The sequence below is a fragment of the Electrophorus electricus genome, chromosome 23, assembly GCF_041902795.1.
Source record: "Electrophorus electricus isolate QZ-2024a chromosome 23, ASM4190279v1, whole genome shotgun sequence".
Classification (NCBI taxonomy): Eukaryota; Metazoa; Chordata; class Actinopteri; order Gymnotiformes; family Gymnotidae; genus Electrophorus; species Electrophorus electricus.
The window spans coordinates 2,885,001-2,894,859 of record NC_137519.1 but is presented as its reverse complement, the minus strand read 5'-3'; the positions used below and the strand labels follow the sequence as shown (position 1 = coordinate 2,894,859).

Here is a 9,859-nt window from a genome sequence, read left to right as displayed (position 1 = left end):
GTCTCTCTCTCTCTCAGCCAGTCTGGGGAATATTATGTAATCACCACTGATCTAACAGTCTTTTTATCTCCAGTAGAGAAACATACAGGTGCTGAATCTGTATTTGCATCAGTGATTAATACAAACGTCAGTGGCATGTTAAATCATTTTGCTTGTGCATAGAGGTGATCAGTATTGCTTTTTAGGATGTGGAAGACTCAGGAGACTCATTTATTGATTACTGTGTTCACACGTGGTCAGGAGTTTACATTACACTCCATTTTTGGCCCATGCTTTAATCTCAGACAAACATTTAACAGCAGATCCATAATACATATGTCACACAGGTGAAATATCCCATTTACACATTGAGGAGAAACAAAACATTCAAAAGATCTAGTCAGGAAAAATGTATTGTTACTCCCAGCTCCTGGAAACTGAAAACCTTTGGGTTTGAATATAAGTTGGACAACAGTACTAATACATACAGAAGGGTCTGAACTATCGTGCTTTGCAGACATCGTTGGCGCTGCAGTGTAGGGCAAGTTTAACTTAGTGATTAGATCGTATTTTCAAGGCGATGTGCATGTGAAGTACTTTTAATAAATAAATAAATAATAATAAATAAAGACAAAAAACAACTATATCTTTGTTCAAAATTGAACCTCCCTTGCTTCCAGCAGGCCGGTGGAAGGTGACTTGCACTGGAAGGGAGCGCTTAGCTTAGCTATCGGCTACGAGAATCCAAACAGCCAATTAAGGAATAAAGACTCTGCCTTATTTCCTGACCGTCACTGAGGGGAAGAGAGAGAGAGAGAGAGAGAGAGAGAGAGAGAGAGAGAGAGAGAGAGAGAGAGAGAAGGATCGTTGGTTGTTGGTCTATGCTTAACTGGATCCTGGTGCTACTGTGCTAGTTGGGTTAGAGCTGGAGGTCCGTGTTCATGTGTCGCATGGCAGGTTTCAGGAAGTGAAGCGCTATGGCCACGCCGGAGCCTGCCACAAGAGCCCAGGGCTACGTGTTAACGCTTCGCGCCGGTGTACCGCAGAATTGCACGCAGCTCGAGAACAGACGAGCGGTTTGGGAACAGTCGCTCTTGCTGGCGGGAAAACACGGCCGGTGTGAAAACCGGAAAACGCAGCGGGGAGGGTCCCCTACCCTGCCAGCTGTCTTTTCTTAGGTGGTCTTTCCTTGGCTTCTAGTGCACCTTGGCTCTGTCCGCTCTCTGTGCTAAAGGAGCGAATAAACCCTTTTCTCGCGCGTGCTTCGACTCTGTTTTCCCGCCTTACCCTTTTCTCGCTCCTTCCTTCGCTCCCTCTGTCTGTTTTTCCTCTCCTCTCTGCAAACACCGACATCCCGGGCGCCAGGGAGCCGGCTCTCTCTCTCTCTCTCTCTCTCTCTCTCTCTCTCTCTCTCTCTCTCTCTCCGCGCCGGGGGTCTGGGCGGGAGCGTGCATTTCACAGGCCGGGGCTCGGGTCACGACACACTCCGGGCAAATGCATCAGGCTTCGCAGTTGCAGAACGAGGTGGGGGGGTTGAAAGAGAGAGAGAGAGAGAGAGATTTGAGAAGGAAAAGATGGAGAGAAGAAGCGCGAAGGAGAGCCAGCCGACAAGCCAGATGGATAGACAGAGGGGAGAGGGGAAGTGAGAAAAAGAGAGGGATAGACCTACTGAAAGAGTTAGTTCCTATTCACTACTGGCACGTGAGCAAATGGTGTGTTTGGGACTGATAAGCGCAAGCAGTGGCCTGTGCCTCTTCAGGCCATTAGCCCCCCACAAACTGGGAGGGCACCCGCCACGTCGGCCAATCGGAAGCTCTTGTCCCCGCTGGGAGCCCTCTCTCAGCCAATGGGGTGGGTGGTGATAGGGCGCTGCCGATCCTATCCATACTCTGACTGCCATTATCATCATCCCACAGTGCTGTGGGCCCACGACACTCCTCCAAGGCCGTTGCCGCCTGTCCATGGCCCCAGTGACCGGCAGACTAGATGGCGTACTGAGCAGCAGACCAAACTTCGCAAGCAGGTAACCGAGAGACACCCCAACTGGATGTGAGTGTGCGATATTCTTTTATTCCTCTATATATCGCTATCTTTTTTTTTTGTTTTACACACGCATTGGGTTTTGCTTTTCTGGAAGGTTCCAGCCTTAGGAGAGTTTTCTTTATAAAAATGTTACTGGGTGGGCCCCACTGGGTCTAAGCCAGTCAGTCTCTTGTTGGTCCAACAGGGACCAGCCATTAGCTGACATTTCTAAACCACACAGGCCTGTCTGAGGTTGCTGTGGGCAGTGCTGATACACAGTCGCTAGCATCAAACGATGAAAAGGTTTTCTGCTCTGTTCTTCACCACGGGCTGCATGTTCCTAATCCAGTTTCTTATCATTAGCTGAAAGGCTTGCCCACTAAAACATGTAGAAAAGGGTCACGGTGTTTGATCTAATGCAAGAGTGGGCATACACACCACCGCACTGGGGCAAAAGGAAAATAAATACGTGAAAATATGACTAGAATCACCATGGCTGTAAACACCATGGGTGTAAAAACATCGTAAAAGAATCACATTAAATTTTGCTATCATGCATGCCTACGGCATCGAATCAACATAATCCAAACTTGAAACAAGCCCAGATGCGCTGAGCGGGGGTCTGCTCCGCGCATGTAGATCGGGCATCGCCCCCGCCGCGTCCGGAGTGCCCCCGATCAACACGGTGGGTCTACACTTATCGGGTTGGCTTGATTACGGAGACGCTCAGGTGCTGAACCAGGCACGCGAGAGCTGGCCGACCGAGAGGGGACTGGGAAACAGAGCAAAGGCATCTGCCGGAGGTATCCGACTCGGAGTGTGGGATGGGGTGGGGGGGGGGGGGGTTTCCACTGGGAACAGACTTTTCAGCACGCCTTTCCCCTTTCAGGCAGGAGAGCAGCAGGTCTGCGTTAAATAAACCCCACCGATGTCCAGCAGCGGTAAGAGAGTCGGGTGTAGAGATAGAGGCCATCTCTGATAGAAAAGCAGAACGAGAGAGAGAGAGAGAGAGAGACGAGACAGAGGGCGGGCTGAGAGAAAGAGGAAGAAAAAAGGGAGAGAGTGCGGAACAGGGAGCGCTGTTTCTCATGTTGTCAGGAACCGCAACTCCATCCCGGCGCTCGTCAGCTCCGTCACCCGTTACATGGACGATCGAGTGTAAATGCTCCTCCAGACTCAATTGGCTCGTGATGGATAATGAGTGTTGTTGTTGTTGTTCTGATGTTTACGGCGCCCTCCTGCTCACACCGTGCCCGAGGACCGCGTTCCTCTTCCCCTGTTCGCACGCATGGGCCGAGCAGGTTCAACAATTACAGGCCATTTAAGTGCACATGGCTTCGCTTTCAGATCAGATGAGATCAGGAGCGAGAGTATTATGGGATAGATGGGAGCGAGGGGCTACCCTGGCCATCGTGGTTACTGTCTCCAACGGCGATGTGCGGGGGGGGGGGGGGGTGCCACGTTTGATGGATGGGTTTCTGTGCAGGTTCTGGCCTGCTACTCTGACGTTTCAACTCTCGGGTTCTACACTGGTACCACCATGTTTGGGTGCCAGGTGTGGCCTGGGTGAAGAACCGGTTCTTTTTCATGGAGAAAGAAGCCATACACTTCCACTCGAGCTTCCAGTCTCCTCTGAACACAGCACGAGGCTGGGCCTTCAGGCTGACGCGTACGTCGTGTGGTCCGTGCAGGGAGGGAGAGCGCTCACGCTCGCTCGCGCACTGCAATATCCGGCACTGAGCCTGACATTTAACTCTACTGGAAACGAGTAATTTCCCCAGCTTGGTTATGAAGCTGAAAACGCGGATGGTGTTTAATAATCTGGGGAAACGATCTGTGTATCGCGGACCCGCGGCAATGACGTGCGCTTAACCGAACACGTAAATAACGTCGCCCTTGCACAGTTACCGCACGCGCCAACGTCGTTCGATGTCGAGAAGTTCAAGAGGAGACATAATTAAAAAATGGCCTCCTGGACAGGCTGCAGAGAGGCGCGGCACGGGAGGCAAGGGAGGTAAGGTGCGCCTTTTGGGAGTCTGTGACACCGATGACATGTCATGCTGAACAGAGCTGGAGGGGGAGGCCCGCCCTGGAGAGGCCAGGGTGGAGTGCAGAAACACCATTCTCACCTGTCGCCGGGCATTATGGGAAAGGTGTCCCCACTAAGAGGTGGGAGGGAGGGAGAGGGAGAGAGAGAGAGAGAGAGAGAGAGAGAGAGATGTGGTCTCAGGTGTGTATTATTCTTTTCGCTCCTGTTGGCACATTTTCTCACTTAACAAGAACACACTCACACATTCACACACTCTTCACACCTCTGGAGGGAGGCATGGGATTTGTGGGTGGGAGCACGCAGAAAGGGCCAGAGAGCATAGGCAAGGAGCGAGGGAAGCCTAAAACGGGGGTTGGAGAGAAAGAGGGGAGGGAAAGAGGAGAGAACAGCAGGAACGGAGGTGGATGGAGAGAGGGAGGCGAGAAAAAAGAGGAGGAGAGAGGAAGGAGAGAGGAGCAGAGAGGAAGGAGAGAGAAGGAGAGAGCAGTCAGTGGGACTTTTAAAAAGAACACAAAGAAATCGTGTGTGTGTGTGTGTGTGTGTGTGTGTGTGTGTGTGTGTGTGTGTGTGTGTGTGTGTGTGTTTGCATGAATATTTAATTACGCAGTATCCATGTGTGTGTGTGTATTCATATGTGTCTGCGCGCACGTGTCTCTGTGTGTGTCCAGTGGTGTTAGATTAAGAGGGAGTGTCTCTTTATCAGCCGCTGTCTGCAAATGCTGAGACGAGGCCTGCACCTAGTCTTCTGCTCACACAAGACAGATAAGAGCAAACAGCTAGCCGGCACACTTCAACTCTCTCTCTCTCTCTCTCTCTCTCCTCTCTCTCTCTCTCTCTCTCTCTCCCTCTCTCTCTCTCTCTTTCTCCTTCCCTCAGAAATGGACTGTGTTCCTTTGCCTTTATAATATCTCTAGGCATTTAGATCAATCACAAAATGCCCTCTGAAACACGCTGAGAGGCTTTACGAAAATACACACAAAAATTGCTAGAGGTGTGTATAGACAGGGAATGGACAGAGAAGCGTTTCCAGTGGCAAGCTGTAGTCTGCAGGCGTCCACGGGCATCTGGGTTTAGATCATTTGTATCGTTCTGTTTGCAGCCACCAAATGAGGAAACAGCGCCTCCTTCAGGCAAGAAGCACCTGCATTCCAAAGGCTAACTAACCCTGAGAAGTTCACTTTTCATAAAAAGGAGCAGCTTCCCCTGTATTGCGCAATAATCTTGTGTTTCTGTTCTATCCACACTCGATTTCTCTTAGTGTTTATTTTTGCATATATATATATATATATATATATATATATATATATATATATATATATATATATATATATATATATATATATATATATGCATGCTCTACAAACACAGAGTATTCTTTACACTGAGCTTCTAGGCCTTTCTTTAGGATTTGAAGCCATTTTGTCTGGTGGTTTTTTGTATCCCTAAATTCTGAATCCACCTTCACACACTATATCATGTCACTAGCACCTAACAGCTCTACGTCACCTCCGCTCATTGGACTTCATATACAGAACGTGCACTCTTCCTGAGCATGCCCGGTATTCCCAGTTCCAGTGGCAAACAAATCAAGTCCGTCAAATCAAAGAAACCAGGGGCTGGGCTGAGGTTTTCGTTCCAACCAATCAGTCCACTTAATTCCGCTTGTTTATCAGTTTCCAGCCTTCCAGAGACTGATTGCTTACATTGGCTGGCTCGGTTGGATCAACAAGTTGCAGCAATCTTTTTGCACAAGAGACTGGACAAACTGGCTACTGAGCACAAAGCCCATAGTTCCTATGCAACCCATACCAAGTCCCTAGCAACAGGGCCACTTTTAGACACGCGCTACAAATAGCTCGAGGAAGCGGTCCGATCCTGAAACACCTCCGAACATTTCCAAACACTGTGGTTTGCCATGCTCTGCTGGTTAAGTTAGTTTTAATCCAGATATTTCATTCAATGTTTTCCCACAAGGTCCCTTGTTGGGTTATCTGAAATGAGTGGGAACGACGTTACTTTTGTAGATGTAGATTAGAGACAGTGACACTAAATTTTAGCATATTATAATCTGAAAGAAGGTAATCTTTTTACATTTGTTTAGAAATTTGGATTAGACATCTATGTATATACTTGTCTCTCTGTCTGTCTATCTTTCTGTCTGCAAAATTCTGTCTTTAAAATCTCTCTCCCTCTCTCACACTCGCACACACACACACACACACACACACACACACACACACACACACACACACACACACACACACACAAAGTCCTGCCAGTGTCTCTTACTCCCTGTCAGTAAACGTGTTATGTGGTCCTAGGGTTAGGGCTTTCTGTTCTGAAACGCCATTTTCCCGCACACGGAGGAAGTCACAGTTTCATTCCAATTATCTCTTCCTTCCTCTCTTCCTTTGCACTGAAGGATCCTGATTGCACGGCTTTCGAGAGAGAGAGAGAGAGAGAGAGAGAGAGAGAGAGAAGAGGAGAGTGGCATGAGGGAGGGGTATAAGAGACAGAGAGAACGAGAGGAAGGAAAGAGGGAGAGTAATTTACTGGATGAGAAGAGAAAAGAATTAATTGGGTGAGAGCTATTCCGAGCAAAGCTAGAATATTGTGTGTGTGTGGGGGGGGTTCTTGCTTGGTCTACGGGAGATGCTGAGGTCACTAGAATCTGTATGGCCATACTTGCTATTTACTGTCTGTCTGCCTCTGGGGAAGGAAGCTGGCCGTTTGTAGATGTTCCCCTGGAGCGCTGGTCGAGTGGTAAAGAACACGGTGACACCTCGGGACGCGCCCGTGGGCCTGGCCGCCTCCGTTCAGGCTGCCGCGGGCTCCCACCTCTCCGAGGGACGCTCATTTGTGGAACCATGCTTCCCCCGGCAATGAGGTCATTACAGAGCTGCTGAGACACGCCAGCCTGCAAACTGCCAAGGCCGTGCGTAACTCCACCGACATGGTCCTATGGCGTTATCGATCGCTACAACTTGAAATGACATCCAAACATGGCCATGCCTTTTTGAAGTATTCGTTTCACTTGTTCGAGAGAGTGAAATCGCCGGCGTCTGGAGTGTCCGGAGATGCCTGGAGAGTTCGGACCTTTGCGGCTGAAACGTTCCCCTCGTGGGAAAAAATCGCAGACAGGGACACAGGACAACCAGTCTCCGTTTAGCCGTCGCGCACAGGCGCGCTTCCGTGAGGGCGCACGTTGTTCGCCAGCATTAAAAAAGGAGCGTCGAAAGTATCAGTGAAACAACATCCTGCCTTTTCCCTGCTGTGGAACTGGTAATATGGCAATGTTTTTGACAACATTCTAAAATAGTTTTAGGGCGGGCTGCGAGAGCTAGAGCTGTCAGATTTATTTAACACATCTGCTTCTAAACAATATGAAACCTTTTTTATATTCCTACAGATACATATTTTGAGTTTTAATTCTTAAATTATAATTATTTGAACAGTAATGGCCTGTAGGATGGCTTGGGATCTCTCTCTCTCTCTCTCTCTCTCTCTCTCTCTCTCTCTCTCTCTCTCTCTCTCTCTCTCTCTCTCTCTCTCTCTCTCTCTCTCTCTCTCTCTCACACACACACACACACACACACACACGCATTCTCCTGTCAGTGTGTGTGTGTTAGCGCAGCCTGAGACGGTCATGAAGTCACAGTCGTTGGTACTGCAGTGTCGAGTCCCTCCCCACCCGACGCAAGCGTTGAATACAGACACGTATCAGATGCGCGCCGGCGCCAAAGCGCCGCTCGCTCCGTGGGGCTCGTGTCCCAGGTTCGTATCCCGGCCGTGCCACATCGGCCGCTTCCCTGTGCGGCTGCGCGTTTCGGTATTCATCGCTCCGTTTTATTTTTGTTGTTGTTTAAAAAAAAAAAAAGAAACCTGGCTCTGACTCCCAGCTGCCCTCCGTTCTTAAGCCCTCACTGTGTGTGTGTGTGTGTGTGTGTGTGTGTTTTCCTGGAGCTGTTCTGTCCTCAACATATTCACGGTGTGTAACGCGCGTTCGTTCTTGGACGTTTGCACGGTTAAGTAATGAAAGACGAGGACTGGGATACCAGTACTGGCAGAACACGGCCAACGCCGCCATAGCACTTAGCCGCGGAACGATATGGCCCTGCCCACGTCGGGAGGGGCGTGGCCTCAGCACCCCCCACAGCCCCTCGGGCTCCGCCCACACAAAACGCGTGCACAAAGAGAAGGCGTGAGCACGCGCGAACGCACACGTGCAGGCATGTGGTATGGTTTATAAACGTCATAAAGGCGCTCCGGTGGATTTAAAGAGTTAAGGGAAAGATCCTCTACTGACTTTTGAAGGGGTTTAAATCAGGCCCCTCACACACACACACACACAAACGCAAGGTGCAAAGTCCTTATGTTCTCATGCATACACGGGCACATGGAGATCACTAACATCTGTGATTAATGGATGGATTCCATTCTATAACATAAAGCTCTGTAAGTCAGAGTTGCTAATACAATGACAGAAGATCAATTAAGAAAATAAGGACAACATCCATTACTATATTTTATTAACCAGTCCCGCATATTACAAACACTCACAGTGAAATCATTTTTCACTGATTTCAGATTAGTTGTGCACTCTCTCAAGGAAGCCCGGCCTAGATTAGCAGTCTTGGACAATACCCTATAGTCATAAATCATCTCTGGGGGGGAGGGGTGGCTTATTTACTTCTTAATAAAAGTAAGAACACATTTATGGAAAATGAGTCTAGCAGAAGCTGAAGGAAATCAGGAAGTACTTGCACTAGAGTCTGTGGGAGGGTGTGTAACTCAACTCTACAGCAAATCCCTTTGTGAATTTGCTTTCTGCAGTTTGTAGCAGCAGAAGTATCAAGAGCGTGTTTAAGAAAAAAGTATCCATTTGCTTTTCCGAATGTGGCAAAGGGAAAAACTAAAATGAGCAGAAACAATTAAATCTCAGCATACTATAAATCTTGCTGAATTCTGTTTAAACGTAGCAACAGTAAACTTCTACTTCGTTCATATGCGTCACTGCAGATGAGCAAAGACCGTTTTAAAAGTGCGGCTTTTCTAAATCGGGGGTGGGTTTGAATAAGGAGCTCTCCAGCCGGTTCTGCGGGGATTAGCTCTCATGGGTGACGTGCCAAGCGTAGCGAGGAACAGGTCTGTGTCACTCCTGCGCCTCAACACCGACGCCCGGATGATGTCACAACGTCCGTAGTTCAACCTCACACCCTGACCTGTCAGCACGGCGGCCTGCAAGATTTTGGGACCGAAAAAAAAAAAAAAAAAAAAAAAAAAAAAAAAGGCGCAGAGCGGCACCCGATTGTTTCTTGGCGAAAGAGGCGTGGCTATTAGTGAAAATGGTGTGGCTACTGGTGAAGGGGTGTGGCTATGGGCGAAGGAGGCGGAGCTCTGCCAAACTCGGAGGAAAAGGAGCAGCGTTTGTTTTTTGACCGTCAGGGCGGTGAGGCGTAAGGGCAGCTGTGAGCAGCCTTCAGAGCAGAGATACTGAGAATAGGCAGCTTTACCCGCTCGGAATTTCTGACTCGTTTCCGTGTTCGTCAAGGCCAGACCGAATGACTGTATTGCACCCATAGCACTCTGCATTCACTCCACACTTTTCCTGCATAAGACTTGAAAATAAAAAGATGGGAAAACAAACAAACAAATTTTTCATTCATTCTGGGAAGCAGGAATTGATGGCTGTCAGGGACAGAGTAGGAGGTGACATACACGCGGCCACCAGTAGTGCCGCGCACACACACACACACACACACACACACACACACCCATGTGCACACAGAGGCAGTGAAAGTGTCAGTC

At 49.0% G+C, this 9,859-nt stretch overlaps 1 protein-coding gene across 16 annotated transcripts in view; it reads left to right on the top strand.

Annotated features, from left to right (window-relative positions):
• Positions 1 to 1,868: 1,868 nt before the first annotated feature.
• LOC145653198 (uncharacterized) overlaps positions 1,869 to 9,859 on the top strand; it is a 23,597-nt gene continuing 15,606 nt past the window's right edge. For 6 of the 16 annotated variants that reach the window (XM_081706218.1, XM_081706224.1, XM_081706219.1 and 3 more), the window contains exon 1: positions 1,876 to 2,028. The gene's annotated coding sequence lies outside the window, so the exon portion shown is untranslated. Of the gene's footprint in view, positions 2,029 to 9,859 lie in introns of all 16 variants that reach the window. The other 10 variants (XM_081706221.1, XM_081706215.1, XM_081706223.1 and 7 more) reach the window with 9 other exon arrangements.